Source organism: Ptychodera flava, chromosome 21 (genome assembly GCF_041260155.1).
Source record: "Ptychodera flava strain L36383 chromosome 21, AS_Pfla_20210202, whole genome shotgun sequence".
NCBI lineage: Eukaryota > Metazoa > Hemichordata > Enteropneusta > Ptychoderidae > Ptychodera > Ptychodera flava.
Window position 1 is genome coordinate 11,932,956 of NC_091948.1, and position 24,719 is coordinate 11,957,674.

The 24,719-nt window shown below is 36.9% G+C and overlaps 1 protein-coding gene across 14 annotated transcripts in view; it reads right to left on the minus strand.

Moving 5' to 3' along the window:
• The window catches only part of LOC139121412 (uncharacterized), a 120,572-nt gene that overhangs the window by 79,390 nt on the left and 16,463 nt on the right, over positions 1 to 24,719 (minus strand). For 2 of the 14 annotated variants that reach the window (XM_070686264.1, XM_070686251.1), the window contains exon 1: positions 5,074 to 5,160. The exons of 11 other annotated variants lie outside the window; for them this stretch is intronic. The gene's annotated coding sequence lies outside the window, so the exon portion shown is untranslated. Of the gene's footprint in view, positions 1 to 5,073; positions 5,161 to 13,194; positions 13,346 to 24,719 lie in introns of those variants that run through there. One more of the 14 variants, XM_070686257.1, reaches the window with a different exon arrangement.

A 24,719-nucleotide genomic window follows, 5' to 3' on the forward strand; every position in this document is an offset into this window, starting at 1 on the left:
AGTGGGATCATGCTACATGTATAAAACAGTGTATGACAACAATGACCAGAGAGTATGTGGCTTGAAAAAATTGTTACTGTCTGACGTAGCATCATAAATCTTGACTTTCTTTCTACAAGAACAGACAAATGTTCCATGTTTTATGAGAGTAAAGGTTACTTTCATATGAACCCTGCAGTACTGCTGCTTTCACAAACGTCTGATCAGCCAAGACAAATCATGGTTTTTAAATCACTGATTCGTCCGCACAACAATAACATCAACACTTATAACCCCTCGGGTATTTTTTGAACCAGGATAAAGCTGGAAAGAACAATACACTGAAACTACAAAGATACAAATACAAACACAGCTGAAGATGATGATGAAAATAATGAACCAGCAACAGATTTCAGAGAGACTTGTTTACAAAAATCCCCTCCCAACCCCAGCCCCCCTCCTCCCTGCACCTTACAGTATGTTTACAAAATAATATCCATTGATAGTGCAGTGATTAAAGCCACAAGCCGAAATCTGTAATATATTCTAATCATCAGCCGTGACCTGAAAATGACAAGGTCACCAGTTAGGTGAGAAATATTGGCACACAGGTCACCCAATCCATACACAGAGCTCAGCTAGTCTCCCGTCTTTCTTGTTGATTACCATGCACTGCACACACAGAATCCATCCTCTAACAGCTGTGAAATAATGGCGGCGCTGACCAAAATGAACCTCAGATTATGTTAGGCCATCGCGTAGAAATTGCCACAGCTATTAGATTTGTTAGAGGCAGCAATGCGGGGAGAGGTTTGATTTATGACGTTATTAGCCTATGAAAAACCCTCATCTGTACACTAAGTCATTATTCCTAAGATTTGACAACCAAGCTCAGCTGACAACAACTAATAGCAATGGCAAATGATAAATTCACTGCAGGATTATATTAAAGTCTTTTTACCTTTCCTCAGGGGATGAACCAAAATGTACTCAATATACAGCAGATTTGCTTTTTGTCTCCATATGATACCAACTTAACAGAAAACACAAATTAAAGAGTTTTTTCTATTTTTAATATCATGTATTTCAGACACTATCTGAGAAAATGAATCGATGTATCTTGAGATTTCATTTCACTTCCAGCAAGGGTCACCGAGATGATTTTACTCCCCGAGGTAAAAATGAGGTATCATTTTTATAAAGGACTTAAACAAGATGCAGTGGATATTCTGAGATCACGTCACCAGGGATAGCTGGGATTGACAAAGAAATGAATATTTACTGGGGTCAACAGGTCAGCTGGGAGAGCCCTCCAGAACTGAAGGCAAATATCTTGCACAGTATCCATGGATACGCCACATGTAGTAGCAATTCTAATCTCACTCACTTGTGGCAATAAGAACTCGCATAGAAATATTACCAGCCAATGTAATTGAGTGTGAATCTGATAGCTTGGCAGTATTTCATTGTGCTGCACTTATTATCCATTTTTTTATAATTCCTCATGGACTTGATCATAATTAGAAAATTTGAGAGAGAAAATTAATTCAAAATGAAGAGTTATTTCTCTTTTCAAAACAACATCACAATAACAGAGAATGATTTGCAGTTATACCTGAATCTACAACTTTATACAGTTAAACTTTCACATGACAGATATAAACTAGTGATCAGCATGTATGCAATAAATTCCATGACAAAGATGTAATTTAAGATTCAGTTTACACACATCAATAAAACATGGATGGAAATGCCATGTGAATCAGACTGATTTTGTTTTGGACACATCTTATTGCAATAACATACTGTAGGTACACTTGAGCCAGCTCATCATTTTTTTTTTCTGTAAACTAAATTTTTGAAATGTTTTTATTAATTTTGAGTAATCTGCACAGTCAGACTGATATGGTGTCAGTTTTTGATAAGCCCCCTGATTAAAAAAATCAGTTTTCTCTACAGATTGGAAAAAACACTTGCTGGTCAATTTACATAATACTGAATAATTTGCATATTTGTTTGTTTGTTTGTTTGAAAAAATAATTCTCTTGTTAGGTAATTAACATATGAATAAACTGCTTGAAAAGAGGGTTACCCCACTCATCAAAATCCCTTAGTGGAGAACCCTGGAAATACACAAATGAAGACTGATATTAAAAACACCGGAAACCTTTCGACTCAACACTATTGTGTGAAAACTTGTCACGCTTGTCAGTGGATACATTACAACACTATTAGCTGTAACTCTTGATGTGTTTTCCATTATTATGTGATGTTCATAAAACCCAGTATTTTGTTCTACTTTCAGAATCATGCCCAAGTGACTTGTGTCCTACCTGTCAATAAGCGGGTATGTGTTATATCCAACGTTATTGTATAGTTGACACCTGAATTTTATACGGACTAGAATTCATTTGTCAACAATGACATATGGTATTTTAAACAATGCATGGCGTTTGCAAGGCTAATACTTAACCCTTTGAGCACAAAAGTCAATTTTTGTTCCCTTTATAAATATACCCCAGTCAGTATTTTTTCAGATTTTTGCGAAAATTTTGAAAAAAAAACTGTAGCCGATGTAATGTAATGTCCATTTGGTCCAAAATTATCAAAAAGATCACAGAAAAATTCATAAAAATTGGCAAAATGTTGGTCGAAAAAATTTCAGCCCTCAAAGGCTTAATATTTCAATATTTCACAAAGGATAAGAAGAAAAACTACTTTTCTGGAAAAAAATAATATCAAAAATATTATCAATTGTTACAGCAATTCTCCCTTTAGGTTCTGATGCTGCCTATTTCAAACACTGTGCATGTCTCGTACCATCTGCCATCTCTGAGAGAAAATAATGAGGTTACATGAACCCTTAGTTATAGAAGGATTTCAAAAACACACTGCCAGGTACTTCAGGTTAAGATGTCAATACTAAGGTTATCCAATTCCATGCGTGTGACTCAGAGAATTTTCCATGAACATTTTCTGAGAATACAAATAAATAATCAAGATATAAAATTCATGTACTTTACCGTCATACTGCCATGAAATTAATGGATCAATAATATAATAGAGGTCACATAACCTGGTTGCCATTTTGAATTTGCAATATCAACAAATGTATATACATTTTGATACTGCAATCTCCCTACCTACCTCGTTAAATTTATGAGACAGGTTTACTATTTTTTCTTTGGCGAGCACTATACATGTAGGTGCCAGTATGATTCAATGTATGAGACCTTGATTTGAAACGTAAATATCTGAATCAAAATGATAGAACATCAAGGACAACAGATGATGAATCATTCTGATTCAGATTCAGACGATTTCTCATAATTTGATGAATCAGTTTCTAGTCAATGAAAAAATGTAAAATCTCGCTGTTCACATTTGTCTCTGAGAGCATACAAATGTTCACATCTGCTCCTTGGTCTACACAACAAAATCCAACAGCTTGAACGTACAAGAGAAAGGGAAATACAAACCAATTCTTTAACATTGCGTGCAAGACTCCAAAGACAGATGCTTCAAATCAAACATTGATCATTTTGAAATTACATATGAACATCACTAGATTCATACATGTATCTATCACCATATTTTTATGCTGAGAAATTAACCAGGAACGTGAATGGAGCAGAATTTGATTTTACGATGAACATCATCAAATATTATTCAATAAATCCTTCATTCAAATGCAAATCAGCAATATTCTACCAAAACACAAAAAGAAATGTAAAATGTTGTGTTACCGACTACGTGCTAGCGATGGGGGAAAAACTATTTTGCAACTGTCCGCAAACCGGAAATATTTAATTGAAGCAATATTGGCTGAATTCCCATCATAAGCAAATGGAATACGATTCCATCAGTTTTTATTAACAGCTTACACTTTCTTCTTCAGTTGACTGATACAATGTTTAATTGAATTTTTCTATAGACTCAGTCTGCATGAGTCAGTCACATTTACCTCTGCTTACAAAAAATGTGCAGCTTATTATCAGTCTACTCCTTTCACATGCTGAAAACTTACTGTGTAAGAGCGACAAAAGTTCTAAAATGATGTCACACCATCATCATTAATTCTATTTCACAAAAAAAAAATTATTAAATTTTCACAAATTTTGAATGCAACTTTCTGAGAGCTGATTGTACATGTTCACGATCAGTTTGATACCATAAGTGTTACCATGAATGTTGTTATGATGCCAAATTACGAACAGAGGGATGTGGACATAATCGGCAGTACTGTGGGTGCACAGCTGACAAATATATCTGAGTTTCCATGGACAGCAGCCAGTTGAGCCTGCAATGCTATAGTATAAAACCACCAACAGAAATCAGAATATTATCCTTTGAGTAATGAAATCTATTTTTTACAACAATAGCCAAAGCCCAACTATCATAAGCCCACACAAATAGTGTCCGTGTATAAATGAGGGGGTGTCAAAATCAGTGGTTTGTGACATACATGTACATGTATGTTACGGAATGTCCACACAGTCCCATTCAGGGAAGTGAAAGGGGTCGAACGGTTAAAGGTCACACACTGATGATAGATAACTTCCGATTAGTTTCTTTAAAAACAACGACAATTACTGCAAACATGATTCATGACAGTTCTGTTGTACAGCTGAATTATCACATGAAAGCACAACACGTCTGGTTTCACATACATCGACTTAAACATTTTTAAGGATGGAAAATGAATCTGTATTATATACCATGTGATTTCAACTGCCATTTTTTTCCTGGTTGGTACACGACCTAAGGTATGCATTTCAGAACCTCATTTCTCACAATTCTTTGTGTCTCATTACACAAAGTGTTTTGAAATATTTGCTTCTTCTAAAAGACCAATTCAATTCTTGGAATTGGGGCACGGGGACAGTGACACAGGGTTGAAACAGACAATACAGTGCTTTTGGAGATACGTTGGGAAAGCCAGAATATCAACGTGACTCAGCTCACAGCCTACGTTTGAAAACTATCTATGCACAATGACACAGGATATGTAAGGATATGCTTACTTAAACACAGTGTCACCATAAACAATACATACGTGAGCTATTACATTCTTTTGACGTATGTCTCTCTCACCTTTAGACCAATAGCACGTGCAACAAATGGAGTCAACTCCACATCATAGCAGTGTTTGATTCCCGACTCACACCATCACAGGAGTAACTAAATCACATGCACACATGCAGAGGTCAGAGTACAAAACAAATGACAGGCAAACGTGATCTTAACAGATACATCATAAGTGCTTGAAAAAAATTGAGGTATCAGAAAGACAAACAATTAATTATTCTGAAGGATAAAGTCGACACTTGATTTACCTATAAATAATACAGTATGAAAGAGATTGCAAACATGCAGATCAGGTAAAGCTTTACCAAGAATTCCTGTGACATCCACCTTTCGTAGCCTCTGCTTTAATTATGTCAATGAAAGCTTCAATTCACAGTTTATGAAATGTGACTCTTTTGACATCGTTCTGTACTTTTGCCATACAGAAAGTCGTTTGCACCACATATAAACATGTATATGTTAATCATTTCCAGGAATTCTGATAAAAAGTGTTGTCACAAATTACAACATATGAAGTTAAAAGACAGCATTTCTGCATAATTTTTTTTAGACACTTACTGGTGCCTCACAAGGTGTCACTAATACATGACACTTTAAATATTTCATCCATGAATTTCAACAAGATGAGGCACGTCAACAATGCATCATAAAATAACTGGCGATATCAACAACAGCAAAGAAAATTGCAATCAATGTTTCATGGCATACAGAACAAGATCATTCAAACATAGCTCCCCCAGGGATTATAAATTTTTCAATGTTTATGAAGTACACAAGATATCCTGAAACCGACTGATGAACCATTGTATTTATAAATATATTATTTCTCACACTACTACTACTATGACAACACACCACCATATCGACATCCATCTCTGCCATGAATTCTTGCTTTATAAATGTCCACAGATCTGAAAATACAATTTATCTCTGTTTTCTTCTTGGAGTACGCCTATAACAATTTCAATAGGACATTTGTAACTGTTGACAAAATCAAAAGTAAACATCTCTGAAAAACAGCCATCATGAACCATACATATCAAGGTGGCAATGTTCAAATTTTGCCTGTCAAGGAGACTTCGGAACTGCAAAACTCACAACAGCCATGTATCTCAGTCTGACGTGCTGTATCCACACAGTCTGGTATCTTGGAGATATCTCTTCAGACAGGGATAACTATTGTCATCATCATTGACAACATGGACTCTCATTTCTTATAATGTTACCTAGCAACTAGACTACTTCAAGGCAGAACGCACCATTGGGACAGATATCTGGACTCTCAAACTTTTACAATATTCTTTTGGCCCACCACTTTCAGGTGGGCTAATTTTGAAGCTTATGGAGTAGAAGAACTTTTCACTGGTTTAGTTTTGTGAAAATCGGATATTTCATTTTCCCCATAGAGATATTAAACACAAAGATGGCAGCCATTTTGAATTTCAAATATTGATAAATATTTGGTTAAGGTAACTTGTTTCTCTAGTACCAAATTTGCAAAGTGAGTGACCCCCAATTTTAATTCTTTAGTTTAGCGCAAATAGGGCCGTTCACAGTTTACGTCACTGTTCTCTCATTAATATGCAAAAATAAATATTTGTCCGCATTTTTAGATTACGCTTTTGAAAATTACGCATGCAAGAACGACGAAAATACATCTCAGTGGGCGACTGTTAGTGTAACAATGAATACTAAAAAACATATTCACGACTCAGAGTACAAGCTGCAAAAACAGCCACGCATGCAACATTGATAAAATTTGTCCGCATTTCAAGCTGCGTGTCCGATGTCGCGCGCGTACAGCTATATTTAGTAACAAACCTGTAACCGTGAACAAGGCTATTACCTTAACAGGTATCCAAACTTTTCCTTATTATATTACTACAGTAAAGTACATGTATTTTACAGTTTCACCACTATGGTTTGGCATGAGCCCATTGTTATCAATGGTGATTATAGACCTGTTCTCAAGCAATATATATTTTGTGTGATATCAGCTGTCGGCTGGAAGAGGGAGTCCTGTACGATACTTTCAGCTGAAAATTGCACACAAAAATTCATTTAGAGACTTTTTGTAAGAAATTTCTCATTTTCTGTGGAATATTGTATAATACTTCAGGCAAAGAAGTGATGGACATGCACACCTGTTTGGTGCTACTGGTTGTGTAAAAGATAATCAGACATACAACTCTCAGCTGCTGGGTACACTATCTCTTACAGCTATACTGGTGTGGGTACACTATCTCTTTAACAGCTGTACCGGTACTCTACATTGATTGAGCTCGATTTTTTTCCATGAAAAGTGAAAGGAGCCTGGAACACCGGCATAATAAAATAAATGGCTACGACTGAAGTATTCATATCTGAAACCGGGTCAAAATAATGACTTTAGCTTTCTCGTCTGTTTTCATACCAAAGACCAAGCCCGAAACTGCAGGATAGTATTAAGATTTGAGATTTTTATTGTCATTGACAGCACAGAAGTACTGAATGACGAAATTGTCGATATCAGGCCCTTAAAAAATGTCATCTTTCATACTTGAAACAGTCTTGCGTAAATGTTGTTATCCTCCTCTGTATTAATTTAACCATAAAATTTCAGCGGTGTTCATTTCCTATTAATTCAACTATTTCAAATAGTAATTTTTTTTTTTCTTAATTTATGAATTGATTGAGTTTTTATAGTAACATTACCGAAAAACTTTACTACTGTGGTGGCCATCATCATGGTGACAGGCGCTCTGACTCATAACACCCTATATGTTGAAAAAAATTCATCAATGATTACTATTGTGAGTTTCCCCATGACATAAATGACATGCGTGGGAATGCCCGGATTTATTTTCATGCACATATGTTGCATTTGTTAAAGGGGCGAAAATAATAAATTGAGAGAAATGATGAAAAATGTCTGCACACATTTTCGAATCAAAATGCCGTGCCGTGCATTATTGATATATGGAAATGCTGACTGATAGATTTCATGGAGTTGATACCAAGGTAGTGATTCACCTTGGTGATGTGCAAGAAAGATCAGCAATTTGCTGAATAAGATTTTTTTTCATATATATGGTGATGATGAATTCTACAGCATGAGCTCTGGATGAGGGCCTGGTGTCACTGTCTTGAAACAGTGAATGCATAATCAGAGAGAATGTCAGAGGAGATGTTTGAAAGAGAGTTGAATCCTTTGAGCACCGAAGTCGATCAAAATCAAAATATACACCAGTCAACTTTTTTCTAACTTTTGCTAGAATTTTGATAAAAATCCGAAGCCAATAAAATGTGATGTTCATTTGATCCAAAATTGTCAAAAAAATTACAGAAAAATTCACAAAATTGGTAAAATGTTGCACACAATAATTTTGGAGGGAAAAATTGCAGCGCTCAAAGGGTTATGAAGGCTGATGAGCATTACTTAGGTTCAAATTTCAATCCAAGAATCCTTGTAAATGATGTGAATGAAATAAGTGAATTCAAAAGCTAGGGCTGGAGTCACAGCCACTAATGGCTTCTGGAATTTTTAAAATACAGTTAGCATATATATAGAAAGAATCTGAGCTATCAAGGTGCACTTTGCAAGGCAAAAATGAAAATTTGTTTCACTACCTGACCAGAACACTGAGACCCCACAATCAAAATGGTACGTGTTTTCATCGCAGCAAACTTGCGCATTTTTATTGTCATCTCGGTAAAAATTTACAGCTCACGACAAGAATTTTGAATGCAACATGGGAAAAGCCGCAGGCATAAATGGAACGCATGAAAGAGATTTATAAATTGCAAAGTGCAGTTGCCTCTGACAGCCCAATTTTTTTTCTTTAATTTCACCAGGGATAACAAATTAGCATAAAATTATACTTTAAGATTTATGCTATTTAGGAAACATGTGGCAAGCAATTAACAGATTGCATAGCGCTCTTTAAAATTCTACCTCACTCTCACTGAAAATGCACATCGCTTTTGTTCATGTCGGGGGTTCTATTTCCTGACTGTCAGGCAATTTAAAAGACATGACAGATTTTACGATAATTATCTGATCCTTCCATTTGATTCTGCTATGAAGCAACCCTTGACCCGATTGCTTCCACCGACACATTTTAATTTAAGCCCTTCTAGAGAGCTGTCTTGATTTCTTCTGGACATAGCATGTATGTCAGAAAAAAGTCACACCAAAGGGAGACAACTGGATGGCAAAATTCAATATCTCATCCGGGGATGCACACAAAGTGATGTCAAAAATGAAAGAACAAATTATTGTGAGGACTGACGTGTACATCACTCAATTCAACTGTGTTATGTTGAATTTAAGAATTACCTTTCCCTGCAGGTTGGAAAAATTTAACAGCTAATTCCTGGAACACACTGACAGACCGAAAACTTTTTGATTCTGGATAAAATTTAGTGCCTCTGGGTGATTTAGTGAATTAGGTGTATTAATTTGCTTTTCTGGGACATAAATACATTTGCTAATCATTTTTAACAATCCTACAATCCTTGAGGCGTGTGGTTTCAATAACTCACACACCTCTATGTTTCCGAGCATTACTGTTTTGCAGGGTCCCCTCAATCAATTACCCAGTAACTGTAGAATATCTGATAATTTTCTTTCAAAACAAAATGTCAGTTGTTTCCCATATGTTGCTGAAACCACGAACACTGTATCTATATACCCAGTAGATGATTCAAAGAGCAAGTGTGTTATTGTTAAATGACAAAAAATTCTGAAAATTGCAATGAAATTTGATCATCTGCTATATAAAACTAAAACTTCCAGCACACAAAAATATACCGGGAAAAAAATTACCAAATAAGATAAAATCTTGGTATATTTTAATATAATGTCACTGCATATCCACTGGTTCAATATTAAATATTTAACCAATGCAGTGACCCAGAGACATACTGAATGTTTCCCGTCATCTGTCGCAGTCACAAAATTATCAAATACTTTTTCTAAAATCTGCCTTTATTTCCATAAAGTTTCTTTGGTTAAAGTTCAGCATCTCAGAAGCTTTAAGCCAATTGGCTGGCTGAAATTAATCATTCTTATTGAAGGATTTCTAAACAGCCAATCAGCTGGAGAATAGCCATAATTTCAGAGATTCCTTAGTTGTTGTAAATAATAACAATCTACCAATCAGATCTAAACTTCCCAGTCACTGCACATTGCCAGATATCTTTACATCATAACAACTGATACTTGGTTGTATTTTTATTTCAAGGTTTATGGCTTGTCAGAGCAGAGGTTAGGCCAATCGAGGTTATTTTGGGGAAACAATAGCCGTGACGTCATCATCCTTTGCCTTATTCTCTCAGTCAGTGGGGCTGAACATATTTTTACAACAAATCTTTGACCCTATTTTACCATCCTGCAGTGTCTTCTCAAATGATAAAAATTTTGCAAACATGGCGTTCAGAGGCAGCAACTGCATCACTTTATGATTTTTTTTGAATTTTAACTGAACATATTGATATTATTAGTGTATAAAACTGATAACTTTGCTATTTTGAATATATTAACAAACTCTGTATTTGCACAATAGATAAAGTTCAACAATATAATAAAAGATGATAAAACTGGTCGGCATCACACATCATTTCAAATTCAACCACTGAATTTACCTTCCAAATTAAATTTTTCTTGTAAAGTGGATTTCACAAGAGTTAAATTTGATTTTAAATTGAAGATGGTATCTATATGGTGCCATACCAGAGATGTAGAAAATAGCTGGCAGCTGGCAAAAACCAAGCGGCTGTTAGCTAAAATTTGCCGGCTATGAAAATTTAGTTTCAGTAAAAATCAAGACATCTGCACAAACTGTGTGCGCTCACACCCCTTGTAACCACCTATACTTTTATTTTTGCCACATGTAACCAAATTTTCTACATCCCTGCATACCATGATGGATCACACAACTATATGGCTTCACTTCAATTTTTATTACACTTATAAGCCACCTTCTCATTTTTCCCAGGAATTCTAATCCTGACTTGCAATAACCACACGGAGGAATTCAATTTCAGAGAGAGAAGCACAAGCCACTGATAGGCAGGCATTCAAGTTGGATCTCACCAGCCCAGAATGACAAACCGTCACAGAATTTACCATGTTGAAAGAGTGAAACCACTAAAATTCTTGTTTGTATGCTTCCAAAACTACCGGTCAATTTTTATGAAGTGAACCGTTACAACTGGGGTTTCACGTCAATACGGAAAACTGCAACAGTACTGATGTATATTCCAAGAACATCCAAGTACTAAACATTTCACTATGTGCAAGACTAAGAACTTCTTTTTTAATCAACTCTTCTGAGATGGCTGTACTGACTACAACTCTAGAAAATCTATAACTTGTTAAAGGAAGATCTTACATTGGTATTGCAGGCAGGGTTGATAGCAGGAAATCAATCTTTACTGTGTGACAACAATTCCAATTGTGATATTAAATTTTCATCAGATGCGTGCCCTTTTCCTATTCAGTTCAAATATATTCTGCTCCATTGGAAAGTGAGTGAATAGGCAGATTAATTGAATATTCGCATATTGTTTGATTTATAGCATATTATCTTTCTTCGATGACATGATTGCTAGAAATTGCTGATGCCGGCTAGAGATTCCGTGCATAGAAACGAATCTTGCCCCCGAGGAACACTGACCGGGATCACAGCAGCTGCAATTTCCCGGAGTTCAGTCAGTCGAGAGCCTATAGCCACTCACTGATAAGGACACATGTTTTAGATAGGTGAACACTGTCATTTGCAGGTACCTGGCATTTCCAGTCAGAGTTCCTCGAAAAACAGAATCTCAAGGATAGGTTACAAGGTGATGTAATTTGCATACCAATAGCAAGTCAGGTCAGACACATCAAGGTCCCACAGCATGCTGTATACACACAACATACTGGCCAAATTTTTTTTTCGATCACTCTATAAATTTATTGAATTTACATGAGAAGCACTAATTTAACAAGAACAGCGAGGCCACATTCCTATGAAAGCTACCTTTTAATGACAGGAAAATGTTTTAATTAAATGTTGTTAGTCACTGGACGGTAACCTTCCCCTGAGGGACAAGTACCACTCTTTCAGACAGTATTTGTGAGGGAAATTACATCGACATTGTTCCAGCTAGTTTGTTTTTTTTTCTGCATTGCCATGGTATGTAATAAGGTCACAGTGATTGCCAGAACTACTCAAAAACAACTAAGCAAACAGGGAAACTGTCATGTTTGCGCAGTTCTACATCATACAGCTGTATCAATGACAGACATTATGTGACACAGATACCTAAGGCTCTGTGAACTGTGCGATAAAAACCAATGGTGTTACACGGTACATGTGTTCATGCTTTATCAGATTGGTTGCTGGCTGATCAGCCATAATCAAATAATGGATCTTACAAAGCAGTGAGTGAGCTTGTGAACTTTTTCTTTTAACAGTGGAAAGAATTAACCAATCAGAACTTATTTAACATGAGGTCACTGAATGTATACCAGAGGTGAACCGGAACAATGATCATGTATAAATGGTGCAACTGACACTTGAACAACTGAGGGGTGCAATGACCCCCCCCCCCCCCCTAGTTTTACTGTTCATGAATAATTTCATCATTCATAAATAAGCAAAAGATCATTTTTAGACTAATTTTTTATGCGATGGGCACAAAATGGGTGAACTAAATATGACACACCTGAGAAATGTCTATCTTCATAAATGCACTGTTTATCAAGTTAACAGCACAAGAAACAGATACAGATCATGTCCCTGCCTAATGCTGCAGTGGTATGTAATCTTCATGAAGGCTTTCTTACAGTCAACAACTCTCATACAACAGCTGAGCATAATACTAGTATAATCAGGAATACACAAGAGGTGAAGGCGTGGTATTGACCCAGTAATGGCACTACGGCCTTGAACATACAAGTGGATTGAAAAAAAAAGAACACGAAAAATCACTGCATGATCTCTGACCACAGCAATGGGCCACGTTGGACAAATCTTTAGATGAGCGATTGTTCAAAGTACACACAGCCATAATCCACTGATGTCCTCTGAGCATATCAGAAGCTATTTGGGTAACTCAGCTTCAACAATGACCCAACCATCGAGAAGACTGCACACTTACCGAAACACGCTCATGAAAAAATCTCATAAAATCCTGCTGGTTTTCACATGACTAACGTCCATGCACCGAGAAAGGAAATTAGCAGATTTCATCAGCGACTGGCTGGATCTGAATTGATCTCAGCGCCTTTCAGAAGCCATACAATGCTCTTGCTTGCCCTGTATGCAAATACAGCAATATTTGCAGATTAATTTAATCATTAACTTCACAACATCAGCCAAGCTGCATTAAAATTTAAACCCCCACGATGAAGCTCTCTCCGGTTGAGGTTTTCTTCATCCCACACAAAAGAAACCAAGGAGCTGTCAATGCCTCACGCACACTCAATCAAGATATATACGTCGCGGATTTCAATTCAGGCATCTTGTGGTTTTTGATACAATGACAGAGTGGAACCTTTCACATCAACTGCATGCTACAGACCTTTTTATTGCCTATATGTACATGCTACAGCGACACATTTTTCCATTTAATCCATTTTGTTTTCATTTTCTCTTTCCAAGGAGTATCAGTCAAGCTTAATACAAAGAGGGATGGAGTTATTACGGAAGAGTTATGGACCTATAAATAACAGGCTGAAAACACAGGAAACTTATCTTTCACAGCAGGTAACCCGGGTCTCAAGTTGATAGCATGCTGTGCTTGTACTGTAAACGCTGACAATATTATATCATTATCCAACCACACTGACAGCAAAAGGCACGTATACGGCTGCCTGACATCTGTGTTGCTGTTTATTAGTTCATAAGACCTTTTTACATCGTTATTCGCAATACATGATGGCTACAAGATGTTACAACAATCAGATTTCATGTAACGTCAATCCATCGGCATCTGATCTGCTAGTCTAGTATCCATACATGTGTAAGAGCTCTGTAAATCTAAGATGGCAGTTTTGAGTTCAAATCCAACATATTATATACTAGACTGCAGATTGGTATCCATGTTGATTGATTGAATACTGCAGGTATATTGTGTACACCGCATCTCTGAGCCTTCCTGCTTTGAAAAGTCAGCTGTCAGGGTCAAGGTCCCATAACACAGTTCCCAGGTCATTGGGTAAGATTATTGGAAAGATAACGACAACAATCTGATAACTTGGCCTTGAATGATGACTGTAACACATGTACAGATCAGATGATAATGGTAATGATAACGAAATTTACGGTGACCAGAGAGAAGATGATATCACTGATGATGATGACAATAATGAAATTCATGATGATGATGATGATGATGATGATGATGATGAGTATGATGTTGGTGATGGTGGTGATGAGAATGATGGTGGCGCCATGGTGAAGATAATGATGATGACAATGATGATGATGACAGCGAGGATGATGAAGATGACGATGATTATAATAATGATATTCATGGTCATTAATAAAACCTTTTGTAAAAATACGATATAAGCATCCATTCAAACAAGACCTACATTGATCAATTGGCTTTAAAATCCCTAGATGACTTGGAATCAGCTGTCTTGCAACATACTTTCTCAAGAGCATAACTGGATGATCCTTCAAAACATCTGCTTTGCTATCTCCCCTAACACACAGACAGCAGTGTTGCCAGCTATCCTATCATCCGCAGTCAGGCACACTATTGTATTATCTTCATTTTGGTCCATTTTCAATTAATTTCCCAATCATTTTTTTTCCTCATAACTTATTTTCCATCCCAGGACACATTTCCATCAACTGCAGTCGGAAAAAATATAACTTGGATGCTCTCAATATCAAGCTGTACAACATGTACATGTACGCCACGCATTGGGAATACATTTTTATCTCACTTATTGGTAATACATTAATTTTCTTCTCTTGAACAGAGTATATCATTCTGCCATAAATCAGCATACAGTTTCAGTTTTCCCTGCAGTGTTGTGTCTGTGTTTATCATGTCAGTCCAGACGACGTGCAATACTGGACCAACAAACAACGACAAGGATATTTCAGTGGACTTCGAAAACACAGTCATTTTGAGCTTCTCTTTCCAGGTATTCTCAAACTTTTCGTATTAGCCTGCTCCGTGACATGGCAGACGATCCATGCAGGCAGATATATCACTCTTCTGACAGTTTTCCAGGCATGTTGACTTCTAAGTCTGATGTCTGTCAGATCAGGGGCACGTTGCATTACTCACAGACACACACGGGTTTGTACTTCCATCAGAGATGGCAAGCGAGACCACAAGGCAATACACATAGATGCCAATGCACAAACAATGCATGATGAAGATTTTTCAGTCATTTACAGATTGTTGGCAGCAAGTCTTTTTTTTTTCAAGTTTCCTTGAGAATGTGACATAGCCAGGATATCTGCATTGATTAATGTCACAAGAAGTACACATGGATGTCTCTGTATTAACCTTCTATTGACCCTTTGAGTGCCGTAATTTTTCCCACCAAAATTTTAGTGCAACATTTTACCAATTTCTATGAATTTTTCTGTAATTTCTTTGATAATTTTGGACCAAATGGACATCACATTTATTCAGTTACAGTTTTTTATCAAATTTTGCCAAAAATTTGAAAGGAATTGACTGAGGTATATTTTTAAAGGCGACAAAAATGGACTTTGGCGCTCAAAGGGTTAAACCAAACATCAGCATGACCTTGCAAAATTTGAAATCTTACTCTTTGTAGTTGTACTACCTGCAAATTACATTATGCATAAGACGGTCAAAGCAGGGTTCTGATATTCAGAAATCCTTAATCAATGCAGTCCACTCTTCTGAACAGCAATGAAATCACCTCTCTCTGAAGGCTTGTAGCATATTATTAATCAATCGGAGCAACATGCAAAAATCGAAATCTGTCAATACCTGTCTTTTGAAACTGAAGCCGGCTCATAAACACTGGAGACAGGATATACTCCAAGCCCTGTAAATTTGCCAATCTCCCCTTTATGTGACCGTCTTCCCCTGGGTGGCGTTTGTTCAGATGCTGAAAAGGGCAATCTCGACATGGAGAGAAGATCTTCAAATGCAGCCAATTAGGGCCAAACTGAGCGTCAAAGCATCGCGCAAAGTTAACACCTACAAAGGCTCTCTTTTGAAAGGCATAAAACTGCCCAGGTTGTCGCAGCTAATTGGCACAAACAGATGTGCTGAAAATGGACACAACTCAAATTGGAAATCCCAGAAACTATAAACAGTGTGCAGACCTGTACAAACGTATTTTGTAAGTGATGTTAACATTTCTCACGCATCCTTGTCATTACAGATTAGTAACATAATACATTTGTGGACAACAGTCGAAGACATTTGCAAAACCACAAGTAATATACATGCAATAAAATTGTCAAATTCAATTTATCTCTTTTCCCTTTTCACAAAAAATTTCCATATGACACTTTCAAATTTTATGTAAAGTGAGACCAATTTAGAACTACAGGTATGCTGTGGGGATTTTCCTGACAATGCTTATTTCCCTGGTGAAGTAATAAACTTTCAAACACTTCTGCTAGAGAGAGGAATATGAATTTTCAAATTATTTAGACTATATACATCAAATATTACAAGCTGAGGGATGAGCCTTTTCATATGCTAATCCTGTTGAGTTCAAAGGTCATACTACACATTTACTGACTTGCAATAGCCCCGGACTAAATGAGAGAACAATAATGTTACTTAATGTTCAAAATAGCTCTGGTAGGGAAAAAATTATCCTGCTGCTGCAGTAATGATATCTGCTGATACATTATGGATGTCTTTAAAAAGCCTCCAATGGATTTCTGACTGCATGGGTGAGAAAACGGTGACTGAGCTGAATGCAGAACACATTACGAATTTTCATTAGAATGAATTTCATTGACACAAATTTTAGTTCACTTTAAGTTCTCATGCTTGGGAAACGATAAATTTGGAAAAAATGAGGCCATCTTGTCGAATGCTTAAAATTATTCATATTAAAGGAAACACTGACGTGATTGATACCAAGATTTCAACTTTTAGCTTGAATAATTTATTGTTGACAGAAATGCATTAAAATCTGCAACACCAAGTCATTCTCAAGCAAAGTGGATAATTAGTAGCCGAAATTTCAACTTAGATGCATTTTTTTTCCATCTGCTGTCAAGACTGAAAGTGAAAATCATTTCTTTCCCGTTACTAAATATGTAGCTGCAATAATTCTGGCTCAAAATGAGTGTCACAAGAGAGTAAATGGTCACACATTTTAGAGGAATGACAATGTTTATATGTAAACACCTCTTCTCAATTCCTTTGTGTACATAAATTTTACATCAAGTTTGCCTAGCCCATTGACGTTCAATAAACGACCAATAAAATACAGGTTCAGTATCTTTGCTATAAAAAGGCAAGTACCTCAGGAAGTTGAAGGTCATGTCAACCAATACTTGGCATGCAGTCACGTATGTGCAAGACCTAACACAAGAATGTGTATGGCATAACCAAGGTGAGATTTGCATACCAGAACCATAGAGTCTGTGCCACAACCAGACAAACACAATCACATTTCCACGTTTAGAGTTGGCATTCATTATAAAAAGACGTGTTCTGTTGCCACATGAAAAGCATTATTCCTTGCTTCTCATTGTTTTAGTCCAACCATTCAACGGTATGACACAACACGCCCTACAGGATGCCATTCTTGTACCGCGTTACAATAGTAGAACGCCGGAATACCTTGGGATAATACATGTATACCAAAATATTCACTCAACTATTCACCAGGTTGGGAAGTACAGCCAGCAAGGAAACCTGCATTTAACATTTCAAGATGCACTGACAATCCAGAATGTCAGTGCAAAATTATTTTGGAAAGAAAATCACGGTGATTCAAAAATTACATGGGGGTATTTTGAGAAATAGTTATTGTCAGTAATCAAATTACAAGCATTTCCTCAATCTGTGTCTGAACAAACAGTAAAATAACTTCTTAGCAAGAAAGGTAAATAAGAGCTCTAAACAGTGCGTATGAATTACGTCATGGTTTATTTACTCTCTAAATTCTAAGAGGGTATACTGGAATTTTTTGGTTATTAAAATTATTTTGATCTGAGTGAGTTTGATTGTGAGAAAACCTAATTTCATTGGCTATGTATGGCAACCATGGAATGTCACCTTTTGTATGTCGAAAAAAAATTTATGAATCAATGAGAAAGACCTATAAAGCTACCCGTCACTTGCAAGGCACATGATTATTTCAGTTGATTTCCACTGATATGTACATTGTACAAATCCAAGCAGTTAGTAGAAATGCTTATTCTCTCTTGATGAGAATATGATTTACCTAAGCATGAATTTCTGTATAGCATTTCCGTGACATCTCTGGAATCTTGCCTTCAAGTACCGGTAACAGCGTTTCTCAATTTATTGGCCTCATCTACATGCATGGGTCGCCTCAAAGGTGCTGGCAACATGGACTTCTCAGGGAGAAATGTTAAGTTTCAATGCCCTTTTCAGCCCCTCCTCCCCCCCCCCCCCATCCCCTCCCAAAAATATATCAAAGCACTGCTGTCACTGCCCAAATATATTTGCTAAAAGTTAAAGATAAGGGGTACAGAACTTTTTATAAACTGTAAAAAAAACCAGCAATATAGTATTTGTGGATGCAACTGGGCAATAAATATTTGCGATAAACGGTCACTTTATTTGCAATATCAACTGAATCACACACACATGTACATTGTAACACAAGTACATGTACCATAGCATTAGCTTACAAGTTGCATAAGTTTCAGGTATTTTGTCTTTGACACAGCACATTCACCACATGCATGTTTGGTTCACTTCTTCATCCATCACGCATTGATATACAGCAGGCACTGCCATTTCTAAAGCAGGGCCTTGCAAGAGAGATTCAATACATGTATTTGTATTACTGGCTTCAGGCTTCAGTACAGGAAGCCTAATGCATGTCTGTCAGTGATATATGACACATTTTAGTGTACACTCCGCAGCTCGACAACTCAGCCTACAACAGCACAGATGTGAATATCAATACAGCTACATCTCATAGTGACTGCGTACATGTACATGCTGAAGCCCATATCCATACAGGCACACTGCTGTAACAAACATGACTTGTTTTAATATGTCAAGTTCAAGGAGGCACTAAATCAAAGTCCTCGGAGATCATGAATTCAATATTTATTGATTGCACACTGAAATAGTAATAAGCATCCATACATCACAAAGTCTGCGGTTTCCATGACAATAATTCATTTTTAAAGCATTCCCACAGGATTACCATTTAGTCTGCAACTCTAGATATACAAGCAACACAAGAATTCAGTGACGTGTATACGCAATTTACCTGCTGCAGGGTAAATAACAGGAATTTTACCACCTTTTTATGAACTTTTCTCAGATAGATTTAATGAAATTACTTTTCCCCCTCAAGGTTTCAAGTCAGAGATAATGCTGAAATATTGATATGCTAGGAAATGATATTTGAAGGCTAGATAGGCTTTCAGAGATAATACGTTTTCCCTACGGGTTTTATCATCAGATGCAGAAATGTTGACTGTGTCATATACATAGCGGCATTATATGTTTTGGCCAAATTCACACAGAGGGGATGACCGGTTGACTTCATGTGGGCCTACAGATAGGATGAGTGGATGGATGGATGATTGATTGATTGATTGATTGATTGATGGGTTGATTGATTGATTGATACAAAGGTGAATGGTAGGCTGGATGGACTGATGGATGGATAAACGGATAATTGGTCTGCATGATGGGTTGATGGAATTACAAAAGGATGGATTGATAGATACATGTATGTACATGTAGATGGCTGGATGGAAGGCTGGATAGATTGCTGGACAAAAAGGTGAATGAACAGCAGGATGAATTGCTGGAATGATGGAAAAATGGATGGATGTACAGATGTCTGAATGGATTGATTGATTCATAAATGGATGGATGGATGGATGAATTGATTGATAAATAGGTGGACAGACGGATTGAAAGATGGACAGATGGATGGGATTGATCATGTACGGATGGGTGGATGGATGGACTGACGACTGGTTTAGAATGGATAGATGTACAAGCTAATGGTTGAGTGGGATGTGACTGGCTTAATGAGTAGATAAAAGTGATGGATTATTGGGCAGTTGGACAGATCAACAGATAAATGTACGTCTGAGACATTTGTTGGATTGCTGGATATACGCCGGATTGTGCATACCTACATACACATGTCATTAAAACACAGCATGGCAGATTTCAATCTATCACAACAAGCTTGAACATTGGATGTATGTGTGAGTAATAACAAAATAACGTGAATTTCACCCTTGCCTATGCAACCAGCCTTATGTAAGAGGGAGAGTTAGCAATATTCATCATTTTGCTGATGCGTCACTCATTAAATTGGGCTCTCAAGAAATGTGATTCACTCAATTCCTTACTGAATGAAGTTGTGAAAGTGTTTTCCTAGTTTGTATTGATTAAAATTATCCTATAACACAGGTTACTGGTTATTGTGGGGGATCTGATGGAATGCTGAAGAACACAATATGCCCTAAAGGTGCATCATGTAATACACAGTACAATACCTTTTTCTCAAATTCCTGGCCACTGGGAGTTTGGGATCGACGGAGTGGGAAAAATCAATCCCACACACTCTAAGAAATCATTCCTCCACGCTGTGTGTAAATGCACATACACACAACAGCGGTATATATTACATGAACCCTGATTGGATAATAAATGGTCTTTTGCTTCATGTGCAAAATATTATCCCATGATATGATGAGTAGCACACGAACCAGAACTACAAAGTATGCAGGTCAGAGTGCAGTTGCAGACAACAGCGTTGTCACGATTTTGGATGATGGTGAAAGTCATTGGTGACAGACTCACAAAAGATGATAGAATTTTCAAAATAACTAGTGAACATAGGCAACTTGGAACATATGACCAATTTTTCCTGATTGGTATCTCATCCAGAGCAGAAGTTGAGGTATCGGCAGTGAAAGTCACCACGGAGTTCATCTTAGTGTTGTGTTAATACATGGCCACGAAGTAGGATAGTCACTGATACACTTAAAATAATCATTCAATGTTTCCAGTGTGAAATTAATGCATTTTGTAGTCATGTGAGAAAAATAATCTAATACACCAAGAACCTGGGATAAGATACTTACACTCATCAGGGATATTTTGTCTCACACTCGCCTGCAGCAAGAGTGAGACTAAATATCCCCAACTCGTGTGAGAAATCTGACCCAAGGTCCTTAGGGTGTGAGATTCTATCAGTTCACAGTTCAAATTAGAATGAATCTGAACTTTGACATCAAGTGGCTCCTACAAATGTAATTATCAAATGTGAGTGATCAAATAATCTAGCTTTATTCGTATTACTGATCAGGTAAGAAGGAATTATTAAATTCACCTGCCAATCAGCAACAAGGAATGACGAGTTTTTTCACCAGCCTGGGCCAATCAATATTGACTATATGAAAATGCTGAACTGACACATGCCGGTAATTCTCCTACAAATCAGGTTATGGAATTTCATTGATATGAATGCATGGCACTGGTGGATACATGCAACCTATGAAGCAGTATTAGAAATTCCATATTTCACATTGGCATGTGCGAACCTCAGTGTCGCTTAGCGCTAGTGTGGTAATTTCATCAAAATTGGCTGTCTGGCTGAGATAATGAACAGCAACTCCACTAATGATAGTCTTTGTTAGCAGTGCTGGTAGTTTCTATTCTATGCAGCCTACCAGCTCATTGCCTGTGTAAACTGCACAGCTGTAGGCTATGATATTATACATGCATATCATACATCCACTAATACACAGACAGATATACACCCATCATCCATTCACTGAAAGACGTCAGTCGTAAACAGGGATATAACCATCTTCTCACGGTAGCTGCATGTACGTGTTCCATGCTCATCAGCAAAAAAAATCTTTCCTTACTTCTGTAATGGGTGGTAAAATGCTCTAAAAACCATCTGTATCATTTTGTGATTCCTAAATTTTTCAAAAAACTTACATGGTATGCACGACAAACAAAGGTAGATACGGACATGTTCCTACCATGAAACCTACATGCAATGCTGGTAAATCAATCGGATATGCTATACTACACAAGTGACTGATTTTTAAGTAGCTACATGTAATAGAATGGAGAGGACAAAAAGGGAATTGTGCCCTCTATTAAACCAGGATACCTTTCTATTATGGACATATTTCAACCTAAACAGCAGTTGAATAGAATTTTATCAGCATAATATGGACAACTGTCTATTGCGCAGACTTCAAGTGTTCCAATCTTCCATTGATAAGCCATAATTTTTACATTCATTTGAACTTTTTATTTGAGCTTTTTCAGTTTTTCACCTTAATATTCACATTTTCAACGGACATCTTGACATTCCACAGGTCTTTACAGCACAGTGAGTGAACTTGAATTATAATATGCCCTGCTATAGTGACAGTGACAAGGTCAATGGTGGCTTGAAAGTCTGTACTTGCACTGAAGAACTGGATAAAGGCTGCTTACACTCCCAAGTCACAGGGGATTTCTCAAAAATTTAATTCCCCATCAAACGTCAATTTTCTAGGGTCAAATTTTCACTTCAATGGTACAATACTATTGCCATTTACTTAGCTTTCATTTCCACAGAAAATTGTTCATTCAGATGTGTGCATAAGTGAAAGACATTGTACTTTTGGTGGAACGACTCACAAATTATGTGTCAGACAGGAAATTAAAGTGCTATAATACTTTTTAATAATGAAAGTGATCACTGAAATGGAAAGTGATAAACCATACACAACAGTATGGAGCTTCCACTTGGAAAATTGTAAAGGTCCTTCTGTGTAGTGTGTCACGTCCTTTGTATCTACACTGATTTGCCTGAATGGGCTCATGAAACTTGACCCTGACATTGAAGAGCCTGTTAACTTGTGAACGGCATGTCAATTTTTTAGCTGGTCACATGACTGGTTCTTGATATGCGCCAACCTGAACATATCAATTCAAGGGCTCAGCACACAATATGCCTTTCTTTGTGGATGCAGTTTCAGGTTTTCAAGTCAAGACAATGTGAGCCATTCACAGAAGCGGCTCCTGTTATACAACCTTTGACCCTGATTTCCATTAACACTTGACCCTTGACCTGATAGATGTGAACAGTTACAGACCACACACTGGGATAGGAAGAAATAAAGCTAAATTTATCACATGATAAAGTTTTGTTACGGTACCACTTTCAAGTACCTTAGGAACACAAAGGCAACTCATAGCAAATCATTGCTCCATACTTTCTCCCTTTCATCCTAAATCATTAACCCTTTTCCTGCCGAGCTCCGAGCTCCCTGCATACCGTATACCACGCTCCCTCCAAAACACATGTACATATAACTCAGAGAGGATGAAGCATAACCTCATGATCTGATGATATTTACCAACAAAAAGGCAAATTATGAGACAATTTTCCAGAAAATACCACAGTCATTAAAGAAAATCACCATCATCTCCTAACAACAGGTCAGGGTACCCTCCACAGCTTTTTCCTTAAGAAAAATCGCCATTTTTCATTCTCCCCAAATGAGATGACAGCAGTACAAGTACTGCAAAATATCTGTTATTCGATTCTTCTTTCTCCTGATCATCAATGAAGTAAACAATTGGTCAAAATTTTCCTGGGTAAAACAAGGAAAATTTCACAATTTCTTTTTTTTTCTGGGTAATATACATTACCTTTCTCTAGTCTACGTATGTTGAATGCAATGCCTCAAACCTTTGTACACTTTTGGGGGGGGGATTTTTTTTTTTTTTTTTTTTTTTTTTTTTTTTTTTTTTTTTTTTTTTTTTTTTTTTTTTTTTTTTTTTTTTTTTTTTTTTTTTGGGGGGGGGGGGGAGATTCTTTTCATGCTTTTCTGCTCAGCTAGACAACTTCAATATTACAAAGCTCTTGCTAGAAATACTTCCCCATTCAAAGCAATCTAAACTATAGTCTCCAAGTCATTTGCTTATGACTCAAATAATTTTGCGCCTCTTCGACATGAAAAGAATTGATGCGAAGCGGTGAAACTGTGTTTGACACTTCAATGTGGAATGGAAAAAAAAAGCTTTTTACAAAACGATGAGAGAGACTGCGGAAGCGAGAGAGTACGGGAAACCGTGCTTTCAGCCGACCAAGAATGTCTGTGCAATGTGATTGCCAGTGATTGTCACAGTCAGCTGATCTGTGTTTCCACATTTGGGGTTTGTCCATGATTACACCTACTACAAAACTGTTACATCATTCACATGCTCTTTGCAATATACATTTTTCGAAAAAAATAAGATTGCTTTTTACATATAATAAACTCCTCTGACTGGAAAAAATTGGCAGAAATGAAACATCATAGTTGCCCTCTGTTGGAAGTATGGAGGAGCCATTCTGACTATGATAAACCGACAATTAAAACTCAATTAAAGTCCGTGATGGCATTGAGCATTAAAATCACAACAAATTGGAACTCAAACAAATTACATAACATGTATTTCAATTTTGAAGGCCACATATCCGTAAC